The sequence below is a fragment of the Pristiophorus japonicus genome, chromosome 15 (genome assembly GCF_044704955.1).
Source record: "Pristiophorus japonicus isolate sPriJap1 chromosome 15, sPriJap1.hap1, whole genome shotgun sequence".
NCBI lineage: Eukaryota > Metazoa > Chordata > Chondrichthyes > Pristiophoridae > Pristiophorus > Pristiophorus japonicus.
The window spans coordinates 92,976,986-92,992,889 of record NC_091991.1 but is presented as its reverse complement, the minus strand read 5'-3'; positions in this window follow the sequence as shown (position 1 = coordinate 92,992,889).

Below are 15,904 nucleotides of genomic sequence, written 5' to 3'. Positions count from 1 at the left end.
GGCCTTTACCCCCACATTAATCAGGGCCTTTAATCCCCACATTAATCGGAGCTTTTACCCCCACAATGATCAGGGCCTTTATCCCCACATTACTCAGGGCCTTTAACCCCCACTTTAATCATGGCCTTTATCCCCACAATAATCAGGGCCTTTAACACCCACATTAATCAGGGCCTTTAATCCCCAAATTAATCAGAGCCTTTAACCCCCACATTAATCAGGGCCTTTAACCCCCACATTAATCAGGGCCTTACCCCCACATTAATCAGTGTCTTTAATCCCCACATTAATAGGACCTTTACCCCCACATTAATAAGGTTCTTTAACCCCCACATTAATCAGGCCTTTATCCCCACATTAATCAGGGTCTTTAACCCCCACATTAATCAGGGCCTTTACCCCCACATTAATCATGACCTTTAACCCCCACATTAATCAGGGCCTTTAATCCCCATGTTAATCAGAGCCTTTAACCCCCACATTAATCAGGGTCTTTAACCCCCACATTAATCGGACCTTTACCCCCACATTAATCAGGGTCTTTAACCCCCACATTAATAGGACCTTTACCCCCACATTAGTCAGGGTCTTTAACACCCACATTAATAGGACCTTTACCCCCACATTAATCAGGACCTTTAACCCCCACATTAATCAGGGCATTTACCTCCACATTAATCAGGGCCTTACGCCCACATTAATCAGGGCCTTTACCCCCCACATTAATCAGGGCCTTTACTGCAAAATTAATCAGGGCCTTTAACCTCCACATTAATCAGGGCCTTTACTGCAAAATTAATCAGGGCTTTTATCCCCACGTTAATCAGGGCCTTTATCCCACATTAATCAGGGCCTTTAACCCCCACGTTAATCAGGACCTTTACCCCCACATTAATCAGGGCCTTTACCCACACATTAATCAGGGTCTTTAACCCCCACATTAATCAAGGACTTTAATCCCCACATTAATCAGGGCCTTTACCCCCACATTAATCAGGGCCTTTAATCCCCACATTAATCGGAGCTTTTACCCCCACAATGATCAGGGCCTTTATCCCCACATTACTCAGGGCCTTTAACCCCCACTTTAATCATGGCCTTTATCCCCACAATAATCAGGGCCTTTAACACCCACATTAATCAGGGCCTTTAATCCCCAAATTAATCAGAGCCTTTAACCCCCACATTAATCAGGGCCTTTAACCCCCACATTAATCAGGGCCTTACCCCCACATTAATCAGTGTCTTTAATCCCCACATTAATAGGACCTTTACCCCCACATTAATAAGGTTCTTTAACCCCCACATTAATCAGGCCTTTATCCCCACATTAATCAGGGTCTTTAACCCCCACATTAATCAGGGCCTTTACCCCCACATTAATCATGACCTTTAACCCCCACATTAATCAGGGCCTTTAATCCCCATGTTAATCAGAGCCTTTAACCCCCACATTAATCAGGGTCTTTAACCCCCACATTAATCGGACCTTTACCCCCACATTAATCAGGGTCTTTAACCCCCACATTAATAGGACCTTTACCCCCACATTAATCAGGACCTTTAACCCCCACATTAATCAGGGCATTTACCCCCACATTAATCAGGGCCTTTAACCCCCACATTAATCAGGGCCTTTATCCCCACATTAATCAGGGTCTTTAACCCCCACATTAATCAGGGCCTTTATCCCCACATTAATCAGGGCCTTTACCCCCACATTAATCAGGGCATTTAACCCCCACATTAATCAGGGCCTTTATCCCCACATTAATCAGGGTCATTAACCCCCATATTAATCAGGGCCTTACCCCACATTAATCAGGGCCTTTAACCTCCACATTAATCAGGGCCTTTACCGCCACATTAATCAGGGCCTTGCCCCTAAATTAATCAGGGTCTTTAACCCTCACATTAATCAGGGCCTTACCCTCACATTAATCAGGGCCTTTAACCCCCACATTAATCTGGGCCTTACGCCCACATTAATCAGGGCCTTTAACCCCCACATTAATCAGAGCCTTACCCCCACATTAATCAGGGCCTTTAACCACCACATTAATCAGGGCCTTTACCGCCACATTAATCTGGACCTTTAACCCCCACATTAATCAGGGCATTTACACCAACATTAATTAGGGCCTTTAACCCCCACATTAATTAGGGCCTTTATCCCCACATTAATCAGGGTCTTTAACCCCCACATTAATCAGGGCCTTTATCCCCACATTAATCAGGGCCTTTACCCCCACATTAATCATGGCCTTTAACCCCCACATTAATCAGGGCCTTTATCCCCACATTAATCAGGGTCATTAACCCCCATTTTAATCAGGGCCTTACCCCACATTAATCAGGGCCTTTAACCTCCACATTAATCAGGGCCTTTACCGCCACATTAATCAGGGCCTTGCCCCTAAATTAATCAGGGTCTTTAACCCCCACATTAATCAGGGCCTTACCCTCACATTAATCAGGGCCTTTAACCCCCACATTAATCTGGGCCTTACGCCCACATTAATCAGGGCCTTTAACCCCCACATTAATCAGAGCCTTACCCCCACATTAATCAGGGCCTTTAACCTCCACATTAATCAGGGCCTTTACCGCCACATTAATCTGGGCCTTACCCCCACATTAATCAGGGTCTTTAACCATGGCCTTTAACCCCCACATTAATCAGGGCATTTAACCCCACATTAATCAGGGCCTTTAACCCCCACATTAATCAGAGCCTTACCCCACATTAATCAGGGCCTTTAACCTCCACATTCATCAGGGCCTTTACCGCCACATTAATCGGGGCCTTGCCCCTAAATTAATCAGGGTCTTTAACCCTCACGTTAATCAGAGCCTTTAACCCCGACATTAATCAGGGTCTTTAACCCCCACATTAATCGGACCTTTACCCCCACATTAGTCAGGGTCTTTAACCTCCACATTAATAGGACCTTTACCCCCACATTAATCAGGACCTTTAACCCCCACATTAATCAGGGCATTTACCCCCACATTAATCAGGGCCTTTAACCCCCACATTAATCAGGGCCTTACCCCCACATTAATCAGTGTCTTTAATCCCCACATTAATAGGACCTTTACCCCCACATTAATCAGGTCCTTTAACCCCCACATTAATCAGGCCTTTATCCCCACATTAATCAGGGTCTTTAACCCCCACATTAATCAGGACCTTTACCCCCACATTAATCATGACCTTTAACCCCCACATTAATCAGGGCCTTTAATCCCCATGTTAATCAGAGCCTTTAACCCCCACATTAATCAGGGTCTTTAACCCCCACATTAATCGGACCTTTACCCCCACATTAATCAGGGTCTTTAACCCCCACATTAATAGGACCTTTACCCCCACATTAATCAGGACCTTTAACCCCCACATTAATCAGGGCATTTACCCCCACATTAATCAGGGCCTTTAACCCCCACATTAATCATGGCCTTTAACCCCCACATTAATCAGGGTCTTTAACCCCCACATTAATCAGGGCCTTTAACCTCCACATTAATCAGGGCCTTTACCGCCACATTAATCAGGGCCTTACGCCCACATTAATCAGGGCCTTTAACCCCCACATTAATCAGAGCTTTACCCCCACATTAATCAGGGCCTTTAACCTCCACATTAATCAGGGCCTTTACCGCCACATTAATCTGGGCCTTACCCCCACATTAATCAGGGTCTTTAACCATGGCCTTTAACCCCCACATTAATCAGGGCATTTACCCCCACATTAATCAGGGCCTTCAACCCCCACATTAATCAGGGCCTTTAACCCCTACATTAATCAGAGCCTTACCCCACATTAATCAGGGCCTTTAACCTCCACATTCATCAGGGCCTTTACCGCCACATTAATCAGGGCCTTGCCCCTAAATTAATCAGGGTCTTTAAACCCCACATTAATCAGGGCCTTACCCTCACATTAATCAGGGCCTTTAACCCCCACATTAATCTGGGCCTTATGCCCACATTAATCAGGGCCTTTAATCCCACATTAATCCAGAGCCTTTCCCCCAAATTAATCAGGGCCTTTAACCTCCACATTAATCAGGGCCTTTACCGCTACATTAATCTGGGCCTTACCCCCACATTAATCAGGGTCTTTAACCCCCACATTAATCAGGGCCTTAACTCACATTAATCAGGGCCTTTAACCCCCACATTAATCAGGGCCTTACGCCCACATTAATCAGGGCCTTTACCCCCCACATTAATCAGGGCCTTTACTGCAAAATTAATCAGGGCCTTTAACCTCCACATTAATCAGGGCCTTTACTGCAAAATTAATCAGGGCCTTTAACCTCCACATTAATCAGGGCCTTTACTGCAAAATTAATCAGGGCTTTTATCCCCATGTTAATCAGGGCCTTTATCCCACGTTAATCAGGGCCTTTAACCCCCACGTTAATCAGGACCTTTACCCCCACATTAATCAGGGCCTTTACCCACACATTAATCAGGGTCTTTAACCCCCACATTAATCAAGGACTTTAATCCCCACATTAATCAGGGCCTTTACCCCCACATTAATCAGGGCCTTTAACCCCCACATTAATCGGAGCCTTTACCCCAACAATGATCAGGGCCTTTATCCCCACATTACTCAGGGCCTTTAACCCCCACTTTAATCATGGCCTTTATCCCCACAATAATCAGGGCCTTTAACACCCACATTAATCAGAACTTTTATCCCCAAATTAATCAGGGCCTTTAACCCCCACATTAATCAGGGCCTTTAACCCCCACATTAATCAGGGCCTTACCCCCACATTAATCAGTGTCTTTAATCCCCACATTAATAGGACCTTTACCCCCACATTAATCAGGTCCTTTAACCCCCACATTAATCAGGGCATTTACCTCCACATTAATCAGGGCCTTACGCCCACATTAATCAGGGCCTTTACCCCCCACATTAATCAGGGCCTTTACTGCAAAATTAATCAGGGCCTTTAACCTCCACATTAATCAGGGCCTTTACTGCAAAATTAATCAGGGCTTTTATCCCCACGTTAATCAGGGCCTTTATCCCACATTAATCAGGGCCTTTAACCCCCACGTTAATCAGGACCTTTACCCCCACATTAATCAGGGCCTTTACCCACACATTAATCAGGGCCTTTACCCCCACATTAATCAAGGACTTTAATCCCCACATTAATCAGGGCCTTTACCCCCACATTAATCAGGGCCTTTAACCCCCACATTAATCGGAGCTTTTACCCCCACAATGATCAGGGCCTTTATCCCCACATTACTCAGGGCCTTTAACCCCCACTTTAATCATGGCCTTTATCCCCACAATAATCAGGGCCTTTAACACCCACATTAATCAGAACTTTTATCCCCAAATTAATCAGGGCCTTTAACCCCCACATTAATCAGGGCCTTTAACCCCCACATTAATCAGGGCCTTACCCCCACATTAATCAGTGTCTTTAATCCCCACATTAATAGGACCTTTACCCCCACATTAATCAGGTTCTTTAACCCCCACATTAATCAGGCCTTTATCCCCACATTAATCAGGGTCTTTAACCCCCACATTAATCAGGGCCTTTAATCCCCATGTTAATCAGAGCCTTTAACCCCCACATTAATCAGGGTCTTTAACCCCCACATTAATCGGACCTTTACCCCCACATTAATCAGGGTCTTTAACCCCCACATTAATAGGACCTTTACCCCCACATTAATCAGGACCTTTAACCCCCACATTAATCAGGGCATTTACCCCCACATTAATCAGGGCCTTTAACACCCACATTAATCAGGGCCTTTATCCCCACATTAATCAGGGTCTTTAACCCCCATATTAATCAGGGCCTTACCCCACATTAATCAGGGCCTTTAACCCCCACATTAATCAGGGCCTTTACCGCCACATTAATCAGGGCCTTGCCCCTAAATTAATCAGGGTCTTTAACCCTCACATTAATCAGGGCCTTACCCTCACATTAATCAGGGCCTTTAACCCCCACATTAATCTGGGCCTTACGCCCACATTAATCAGGGCCTTTAACCCCCACATTAATCAGAGCCTTACCCCCACATTAATCAGGGCCTTTAACCACCACATTAATCAGGGCCTTTACCGCCACATTAATCTGGGCCTTACCCCCACATTAATCAGGGTCTTTAACCATGGCCTTTAACCCCCACATTAATCAGGGCATTTACCCCCACATTAATCAGGGCCTTTAACCCCCACATTAATCAGAGCCTTACCCCACATTAATCAGGGCCTTTAACCTCCACATTCATCAGGGCCTTTACCACCACATTAATCAGGGCCTTGCCCCTAAATTAATCAGGGTCTTTAACCCCCACGTTAATCAGAGCCTTTAACCCCGACATTAATCAGGGTCTTTAACCCCCACATTAATCGGACCTTTACCCCCACATTAGTTAGGGTCTTTAACCCCCACATTAATAGGACCTTTACCCCCACATTAATCAGGACCTTTAACCCCCACATTAATCAGGGCATTTACCCCCACATTAATCAGGGCCTTACGCCCACATTAATCAGGGCCTTTACCCCCCACATTAATCAGGGCCTTTGCTGCAAAATTAATCAGGGCCTTTAACCTCCACATTAATCAGGGCCTTTACTGCAAAATTAATCAGGGCTTTTATCCCCACGTTAATCAGGGCCTTTATCCCACATTAATCAGGGCCTTTAACCCCCACGTTAATCAGGACCTTTACCCCCACATTAATCAGGGCCTTTACCCACACATTAATCAGGGTCTTTAACCCCCACATTAATCAAGGACTTTAATCCCCACATTAATCAGGGCCTTTACCCCCACATTAATCAGGGCCTTTAACCCCCACATTAATCGGAGCCTTTACCCCCACAATGATCAGGGCCTTTATCCCCACATTACTCAGGGCCTTTAACCCCCACTTTAATCATGGCCTTTATCCCCACAATAATCAGGGCCTTAAACACCCACATTAATCAAAACTTTTATCCCCAAATTAATCAGGGCCTTTAACCCCCACATTAATCAGGGCCTTTAACCCCCACATTAATCAGGGCCTTACCCTCACATTAATCAGTGTCTTTAATCCCCACATTAATAGGACCTTTACCCCCACATTAATCAGGTCCTTTAAGCCCCACATTAATCAGGCCTTTATCCCCACATTAATCAGGGTCTTTAACCCCCACATTAATCTGGGCCTTACGCCCACATTAATCAGGGCCTTTAACCCCCACATTAATCAGAGCCTTACCCCCACATTAATCAGGGTCTTTAACCTCCACATTAATCAGGGCCTTTACCGCCACATTAATCTGGGCCTTACCCCCACATTAATCAGGGTCTTTAACCATGGCCTTTAACCCCCACATTAATCAGGGCATTTACCCCCACATTAATCAGGGCCTTCAACCCCCACATTAATCAGGGCCTTTAACCCCCACATTAATCAGAGCCTTACCCCACATTAATCAGGGCCTTTAACCTCCACATTCATCAGGGCCTTTACCGCCACATTAATCAGGGCCTTGCCCCTAAATTAATCAGGGTCTTTAACCCCCACATTAATCAGGGCCTCACCCTCACATTAATCAGGGCCTTTAACCCCCACATTAATCTGGGCCTTACGCCCACATTAATCAGGGCCTTTAACCCCCACATTAATCAGAGCCTTTCCCCCACATTAATCAGGGCCTTTAACCTCCACATTAATCAGGGCCTTTACCGCTACATTAATCTGGGCCTTACCCCCACATTAATCAGGGTCTTTAACCCCCACATTAATCAGGGCCTTAACTCACATTAATCAGGGCCTTTAACCCCCACATTAATCAGGGCCTTACGCCCACATTAATCAGGGCCTTTACCCCCCACATTAATCAGGGCCTTTACTGCAAAATTAATCAGGGCCTTTAACCTCCACATTAATCAGGGCCTTTACTGCAAAATTAATCAGGGCCTTTATCCCCACGTCAATCAGGGCCTTTATCCCACATTAATCAGGGCCTTTAACCCCCACATTAATCAGGACCTTTACCCCCACATTAATCAGGGCCTTTACCCACACATTAATCAGGGTTTTTAACCCCCACATTAATCAAGGCCTTTAATCCCCACATTAATCAGAGCCTTTACACCCACTTTAATCAGGGCCTTTAACCCCAACATTAATCGGAGCCTTTACCCCCACAATGATCAGGGCCTTTAGCCCCACATTACTCAGGGCCTTTAACCCCCACTTTAATCATGGCCTTTATCCCCACAATAATCAGGGCCTTTAACACCCACATTAATCAGGGCCTTTATCCACAAATTAATCAGGGCCTTTAACCCCCACATTAATCAGGGCCTTTAACCCCCACGTTAATCAGGGCCTTACCCCCACATTAATCAGGGTCTTTAATCCCCACATTAATAGGACCTTTACCCCCACATTAATCAGGTCCTTTAACCCCACATTAATCAGCGTCTTTAACCCCCACATTAATCAGGGCCTTTATCCCCACATTAATCAGGGCTTTCAACCCCCACATTAATCAGGGCCTTTAACCCCCACATTAATCAGAGCCTTACCCCCACATTAATCAGAGCCTTTAACCTCCACATTAATCTGGGCCTTTACCGCCACATTAATCAGGGCGTTGCCCCTAAATTAATCAGGGTCTTTAACCCCCACATTAATCAGGGCCTTTATCCCCACATTAATCAGGGCCTTTACCCCAACATTAATCAGGGCCTTTAACCCCCACATTAATCAGGGCCTTTATTCCCACATTAATCAGGGCCTTTAACCCCCACATTAATCAGAGCCTTACCCCCACATTAATCAGGGCCTTTAACCTCCACATTAATCAGGGCCTTTACCACCACATTAATCTGGGCCTTACCCCCACATTAATCAGGGTCTTTAACCCCCACATTAATCAGGGCCTTACCCTCACATTAATCAGGGCCTTTAACCCCCACATTAATCAGGGCCTTACCCCCACATTAATCAGGGTCTTTAACCCCCACATTAATCAGGGCCTTACCCTCACATTAATCAGGGCCTTTAACCCCCACATTAATCAGGGCCTTACCCCCACATTAATCAGGGTCTTTAACCCCCACATTAATCAGGGTCTTTAACCCCCACATTAATCAGGGCCTTTAACCCCCACATTAATCAGGGCCTTTAACCCCCACATTAATCAGGGCCTTTACCCCCCACATTAATCAGGGCCTTTACTGCAAAATTAATCAGGGCCTTTAACCTCCACATTAATCAGGGCCTTTACTTCAAAATTAATCAGGGCCTTTATCCCCACGTTAATCAGGGCCTTTATCCCACATTAATCAGGGCCTTTAACCCCCACATTAATAGGACTTTTACTCCCACATTAATCAGGTCCTTTAACCCCCACATAAATCTGGGCCTTTATCCCCACATTAATCAGGGTCTTTAACCCCCACATTAATCAGGGCCTTTACCCCCACATTAATCATGACATTTAACCCCCACATTAATCAGGGCCTTTAATCCCCACGTTAATCAGAGCTTTTAACCCCGACATTAATCAGGGTCTTTAACCCCCACATTAATCGAACCTTTACCCCCACATTAGTCAGGGTCTTTAACACCCACATTAATAGGACCTTTACCCCCACATTAATCAGGACCTTTAACCCCCACATTAATCAGGGCATTTACCTCCACATTAATCAGGGCCTTACGCCCACATTAATCAGGGCCTTTACCCCCCACATTAATCAGGGCCTTTACTGCAAAATTAATCAGGGCTTTTATCCCCACGTTAATCAGGGCCTTTATCCCACATTAATCAGGGCCTTTAACCCCCACGTTAATCAGGACCTTTACCCCCACATTAATCAGGGCCTTTACCCACACATTAATCAGGGTCTTTAACCCCCACATTAATCAAGGACTTTAATCCCCACATTAATCAGGGCCTTTACCCCCACATTAATCAGGGCCTTTAACCCCCACATTAATCGGAGCTTTTACCCCCACAATGATCAGGGCCTTTATCCCCACATTACTCAGGGCCTTTAACCCCCACTTTAATCATGGCCTTTATCCCCACAATAATCAGGGCCTTTAACACCCACATTAATCAGAACTTTTATCCCCAAATTAATCAGGGCCTTTAACCCCCACATTAATCAGGGCCTTTAACCCCTACATTAATCAGGGCCTTACCCCCACATTAATCAGGGTCTTTAATCCCCACATTAATAGGACCTTTACCCCCACATTAATCAGGTTCTTTAACCCCCACATTAATCAGGCCTTTATCCCCACATTAATCAGGGTCTTTAACCCCCACATTAATCAGGGCCTTTACCCCCACATTAATCATGACCTTTAACCCCCACATTAATCAGGACCTTTAATCCCCATGTTAATCAGAGCCTTTAACCCCCACATTAATCAGGGTCTTTAACCCCCACATTAATCGGACCTTTACCCCCACATTAATCAGGACCTTTAACCCCCACATTAATCAGGGCATTTACCCCCACATTAATCAGGGCCTTTAACCCCCACATTAATCAGGGCCTTTATCCCCACATTAATCAGGGTCTTTAACCCCCACATTAATCAGGGCCTTTATCCCCACATTAATCAGGGCCTTTACCGCCACATTAATCAGGGCCTTGCCCCTAAATTAATCAGGGTCTTTAACCCTCACATTAATCAGGGCCTTACCCTCACATTAATCAGGGCCTTTAACCCCCACATTAATCTGGGCCTTATGCCCACATTAGTCAGGGCCTTTAACCCCCACATTAATCAGAGCCTTACCCCCACATTAATCAGGGCCTTTAACCTCCACATTAATCAGGGCCTTTACCGCCACATTAATCTGGACCTTACCCCCACATTAATCAGGGTCTTTAACCATGGCCTTTAACCCCCACATTAATCAGGGCATTTACCCCCACATTAATCAGGGCCTTTAACCCCCACATTAATCAGAGCCTTACCCCACATTAATCAGGGCCTTTAACCTCCACATTCATCAGGGCCTTTACCGCCACATTAATCAGGGCCTTGCCCCTAAATTAATCAGGGTCTTTAACCCCCACGTTAATCAGAGCCTTTAACCCCGACATTAATCAGGGTCTTTAACCCCCACATTAATCGGACCTTTACCCCCACATTAGTCACGGTCTTTAACCCCCACATTAATAAGACCTTTACCCCCACATTAATCAGGACCTTTAACCCCCACATTAATCAGGGCATTTACCCCCACATTAATCAGGGCCTTACGCCCACATTAATCAGGGCCTTTACCCCCCACATTAATCAGGGCCTTTACTGCAAAATTAATCAGGGCCTTTAACCTCCACATTAATCAGGGCCTTTACTGCAAAATTAATCAGGGCTTTTATCCCCACGTTAATCAGGGCCTTTAACCCCCACGTTAATCAGGACCTTTACCTCCACATTAATCAGGGCCTTTACCCACACATTAATCAGGGTCTTTAACCCCCACATTAATCAAGGACTTTAATCCCCACATTAATCAGGGCCTTTACCCCCACATTAATCAGGGCCTTTAACCCCCACATTAATCGGAGCCTTTACCCCCACAATGATCAGGGCCTTTATCCCCACATTACTCAGGGCGTTTAACCCCCACTTTAATCATGGCCTTTATCCCCACAATAATCAGGGCCTTTAACACCCACATTAATCAGGGCCTTTAACCCCCACATTAATCAGGGCCTTACCCCCACATTAATCAGTGTCTTTAATCCCCACATTAATAGGACCTTTACCCCCACATTAATCAGGTCCTTTAACCCCCACATTAATCAGGGCATTTACCTCCACATTAATCAGGGCCTTACGCCCACATTAATCAGGGCCTTTACCCCCCACATTAATCAGGGCCTTTACTGCAAAATTAATCAGGGCTTTTATCCCCACGTTAATCAGGGCCTTTATCCCACATTAATCAGGGCCTTTAACCCCCACGTTAATCAGGACCTTTACCCCCACATTAATCAGGGTCTTTACCCACACATTAATCAGGGTCTTTAACCCCCACATTAATCAAGGACTTTAATCCCCACATTAATCAGGGCCTTTACCCCCACATTAATCAGGGCCTTTAACCCCCACATTAATCGGAGCTTTTACCCCCACAATGATCAGGGCCTTTATCCCCACATTACTCAGGGCCTTTAACCCCCACTTTAATCATGGCCTTTATCCCCACAATAATCAGGGCCTTTAACACCCACATTAATCAGAACTTTTATCCCCAAATTAATCAGGGCCTTTAACCCCCACATTAATCAGAGCCTTTAACCCCCACATTAATCAGGGCCTTACCCCCACATTAATCAGTGTCTTTAATCCCCACATTAATAGGACCTTTACCCCCACATTAATCAGGTTCTTTAACCCCCAAATTAATCGGAGCTTTTACCCCCACAATGATCAGGGCCTTTATCCCCACATTACTCAGGGCCTTTAACCCCCACTTTAATCATGGCCTTTATCCCCACAATAATCAGGGCCTTTAACACCCACATTAATCAGAACTTTTATCCCCAAATTAATCAGGGCCTTTAACCCCCACATTAATCAGAGCCTTTCACCCCCACATTAATCAGGGCCTTACCCCCACATTAATCAGTGTCTTTAATCCCCACATTAATAGGACCTTTACCCCCACATTAATCAGGGTCTTTAACCCCCACATTAATCAGGGCCTTTACCCCCACATTAATCATGACCTTTAACCCCCACATTAATCAGGGCCTTTAATCCCCATGTTAATCAGAGCCTTTAACCCCCACATTAATCAGGGTCTTTAACCCCCACATTAATCGGACCTTTACCCCCACATTAATCAGGGTCTTTAACCCCCACATTAATAGGACCTTTACCCCCACATTAATCAGGACCTTTAACCCCCACATTAATCAGGGCATTTACCCCCACATTAATCAGGGCCTTTAACCCCCACATTAATCAGGGCCTTTATCCCCACATTAATCAGGGTCTTTAACCCCCACATTAATCAGGGCCTTTATCCCCACATTAATCAGGGCCTTTACCCCCACATTAATCAGGGCATTTAACCCCCACATTAATCAGGGCCTTTATCCCCACATTAATCAGGGTCATTAACCCCCATATTAATCAGGGCCTTACCCCACATTAATCAGGGCCTTTAACCTCCACATTAATCAGGGCCTTTACCGCCACATTAATCAGGGCCTTGCCCCTAAATTAATCAGGGTCTTTAACCCTCACATTAATCAGGGCCTTACCCTCACATTAATCAGGGCCTTTAACCCCCACATTAATCTGGGCCTTACGCCCACATTAGTCAGGGCCTTTAACCCCCACATTAATCAGAGCCTTACCCCCACATTAATCAGGGCCTTTAACCTCCACATTGATCAGGGCCTTTACCGCCACATTAATCTGGACCTTACCCCCACATTAATCAGGGTCTTTAACCATGGCCTTTAACCCCCACATTAATTAGGGCATTTACCCCCACATTAATCAGGGCCTTTAACCCCCACATTAATCAGAGCCTTACCCCACATTAATCAGGGCCTTTAACCTCCACATTCATCAGGGCCTTTACCGCCACATTAATCAGGGCCTTGCCCCTAAATTAATCAGGGTCTTTAACCCCCACGTTAATCAGAGCCTTTAACCCCGACATTAATCAGGGTCTTTAACCCCCACATTAATCGGACCTTTACCCCCACATTAGTCAGGGTCTTTAACCCCCACATCAATAGGACCTTTACCCCCACATTAATCAGGACCTTTAACCCCCACATTAATCAGGGCATTTACCCCCACATTAATCAGGGCCTTACGCCCACATTAATCAGGGCCTTTACCCCCCACATTAATCAGGGCCTTTACTGCAAAATTAATCAGGGCCTTTAACCTCCACATTAATCAGGGCCTTTACTGCAAAATTAATCAGGGCTTTTATCCCCACGTTAATCAGGGCCTTTATCCCACATTAATCAGGGCCTTTAACCCCCACGTTAATCAGGACCTTTACCCCCACATTAATCAGGGCCTTTACCCACACATTAATCAGGGTCTTTAACCCCCACATTAATCAAGGACTTTAATCCCCACATTAATCAGGGCCTTTACCCCCACATTAATCAGGGCCTTTAACCCCCACATTAATCGGAGCCTTTACCCCCACAATGATCAGGGCCTTTAACCCCCACATTAATCAGGGCCTTTATCCCCACATTAATCAGGGCCTTTATCCCCTCATTAATCAGGGCCTTTAACCCCCACATTAATCAGGGCCTTTAACCCCCACATTAATCAGGGCCTTTATCCCCACATTAATCAGGGCCTTTTTTCCCACGTTAATCAGGGCCTTTATCCCCACATTAATCAGGGCCTTTAACCCCCACATTAATCAGGGCCTTTATTCCCACATTAATCAGGGTCTTTATTCCCACATTAATCAGGGCCTTTATCCCCACATTTATCAGGGCCTTTTACCCCCCCACCTTAATCAGGGCCTTTACCCCAACATTAATCAGGGCCTATACCCCAACATTAATCAGGGCCTTTATCCCCACATTAATCAGGGCCTTTACCCCAACATTAATCAGGGCCTTTAACCCCCACATTAATCAGGGCCTTTAACCCCCACATTAATCAGGGCCTTTAACCCCCACATTAATCAGGGCCTTTAACCCCCACATTAATCAGGGCCTTTAACCCCCACATTAATCAGGGCCTTTACCCCCACATTAATCAGGGCCTTTAATCCCCACATTAATCAGGTCCTTTACCCCCCACATTAATCAGGGCCTAACTCCCACATTCATCAGGGCCTTACCCCCACATTAATCAGGGCCTTACCCCCACATTAGTCAGGGCCTTTACCCCCCACATTAGTCAGGGCCTTTACCCCTCACATTAATCAGGGCCTTTACCCCCACATTAATCAAGGGCTTTACCCAACACATTAATCGGACCTTTACCCCCACATTGATCAGGGTCTTTACCCAATACAACGCCTGGTCCCAGTCTGTGCTGAAGAGAGCTTGAGCACAGAGCTTGGAGACCGAGCTGGGAGAGCGCGAACCGAGTGAATCATAAGCAGAGTGAGGAACTTTGTGAGTGCAGGGTTTTGATGCAGAAGAGGAAGGCAGTGGAGGTGTCTGACTGAAAAGGAGGAATGGGGCCACAGAACCCAATGTCTCTAAGTTAATAGACACGTGAGCAGCTGTTCGGCACAGCGAGAGGAGCGGCCGCAGATATAGGTCGGGCCAAGAGCCAAGAGGGAGCGCGGGTGTCAGGGACTGAGGTCAGTGATGTCAGCGCAAGGGACGGAGCTGATTGGTGAGAAAGTTGGTGATTGTTTTTGTTATGTATGGATAAAGAGTCACTCTGAACACTGTGAGTTCAAAGTAAAGTGTGACCGTAGTCTTTTATTGCAGTTCTCCAGAGTGCCTCTAAAACCTTCGACACCTCCTTAAATACCTGTGCTCCCAAGGGATTATGGGATCCATTGGGACTCCAGGGGTTGAATCCTCTGGTGGCTGTACAGAGTATATACAAGTTAACATATATAACAACATTCCCCCCCAAAGTCAACAGTGTAACTATTTACAATGGGAGTCAATCTGGGGCCCTTCTTGCCCTGGTTGATCGTCTCGGTGTGAAGGCTGGTATTGTTGAATCATTTGTTGGGCCCTCGCTGGGCTGCTGTGCTGCTGGCCTTGCTGGGCTGCCTGCTGTGTTGGGCCTGCAGGGCTGCTGTGGATGATGGGTTCTGCTTCGTGGTCAACCGTGGTGTCGGTTGGCTCTGGTGTGTGTGTTGGGGGATCAAAAAAGGTAGGGTCCAAGGTGGGTTGCTCA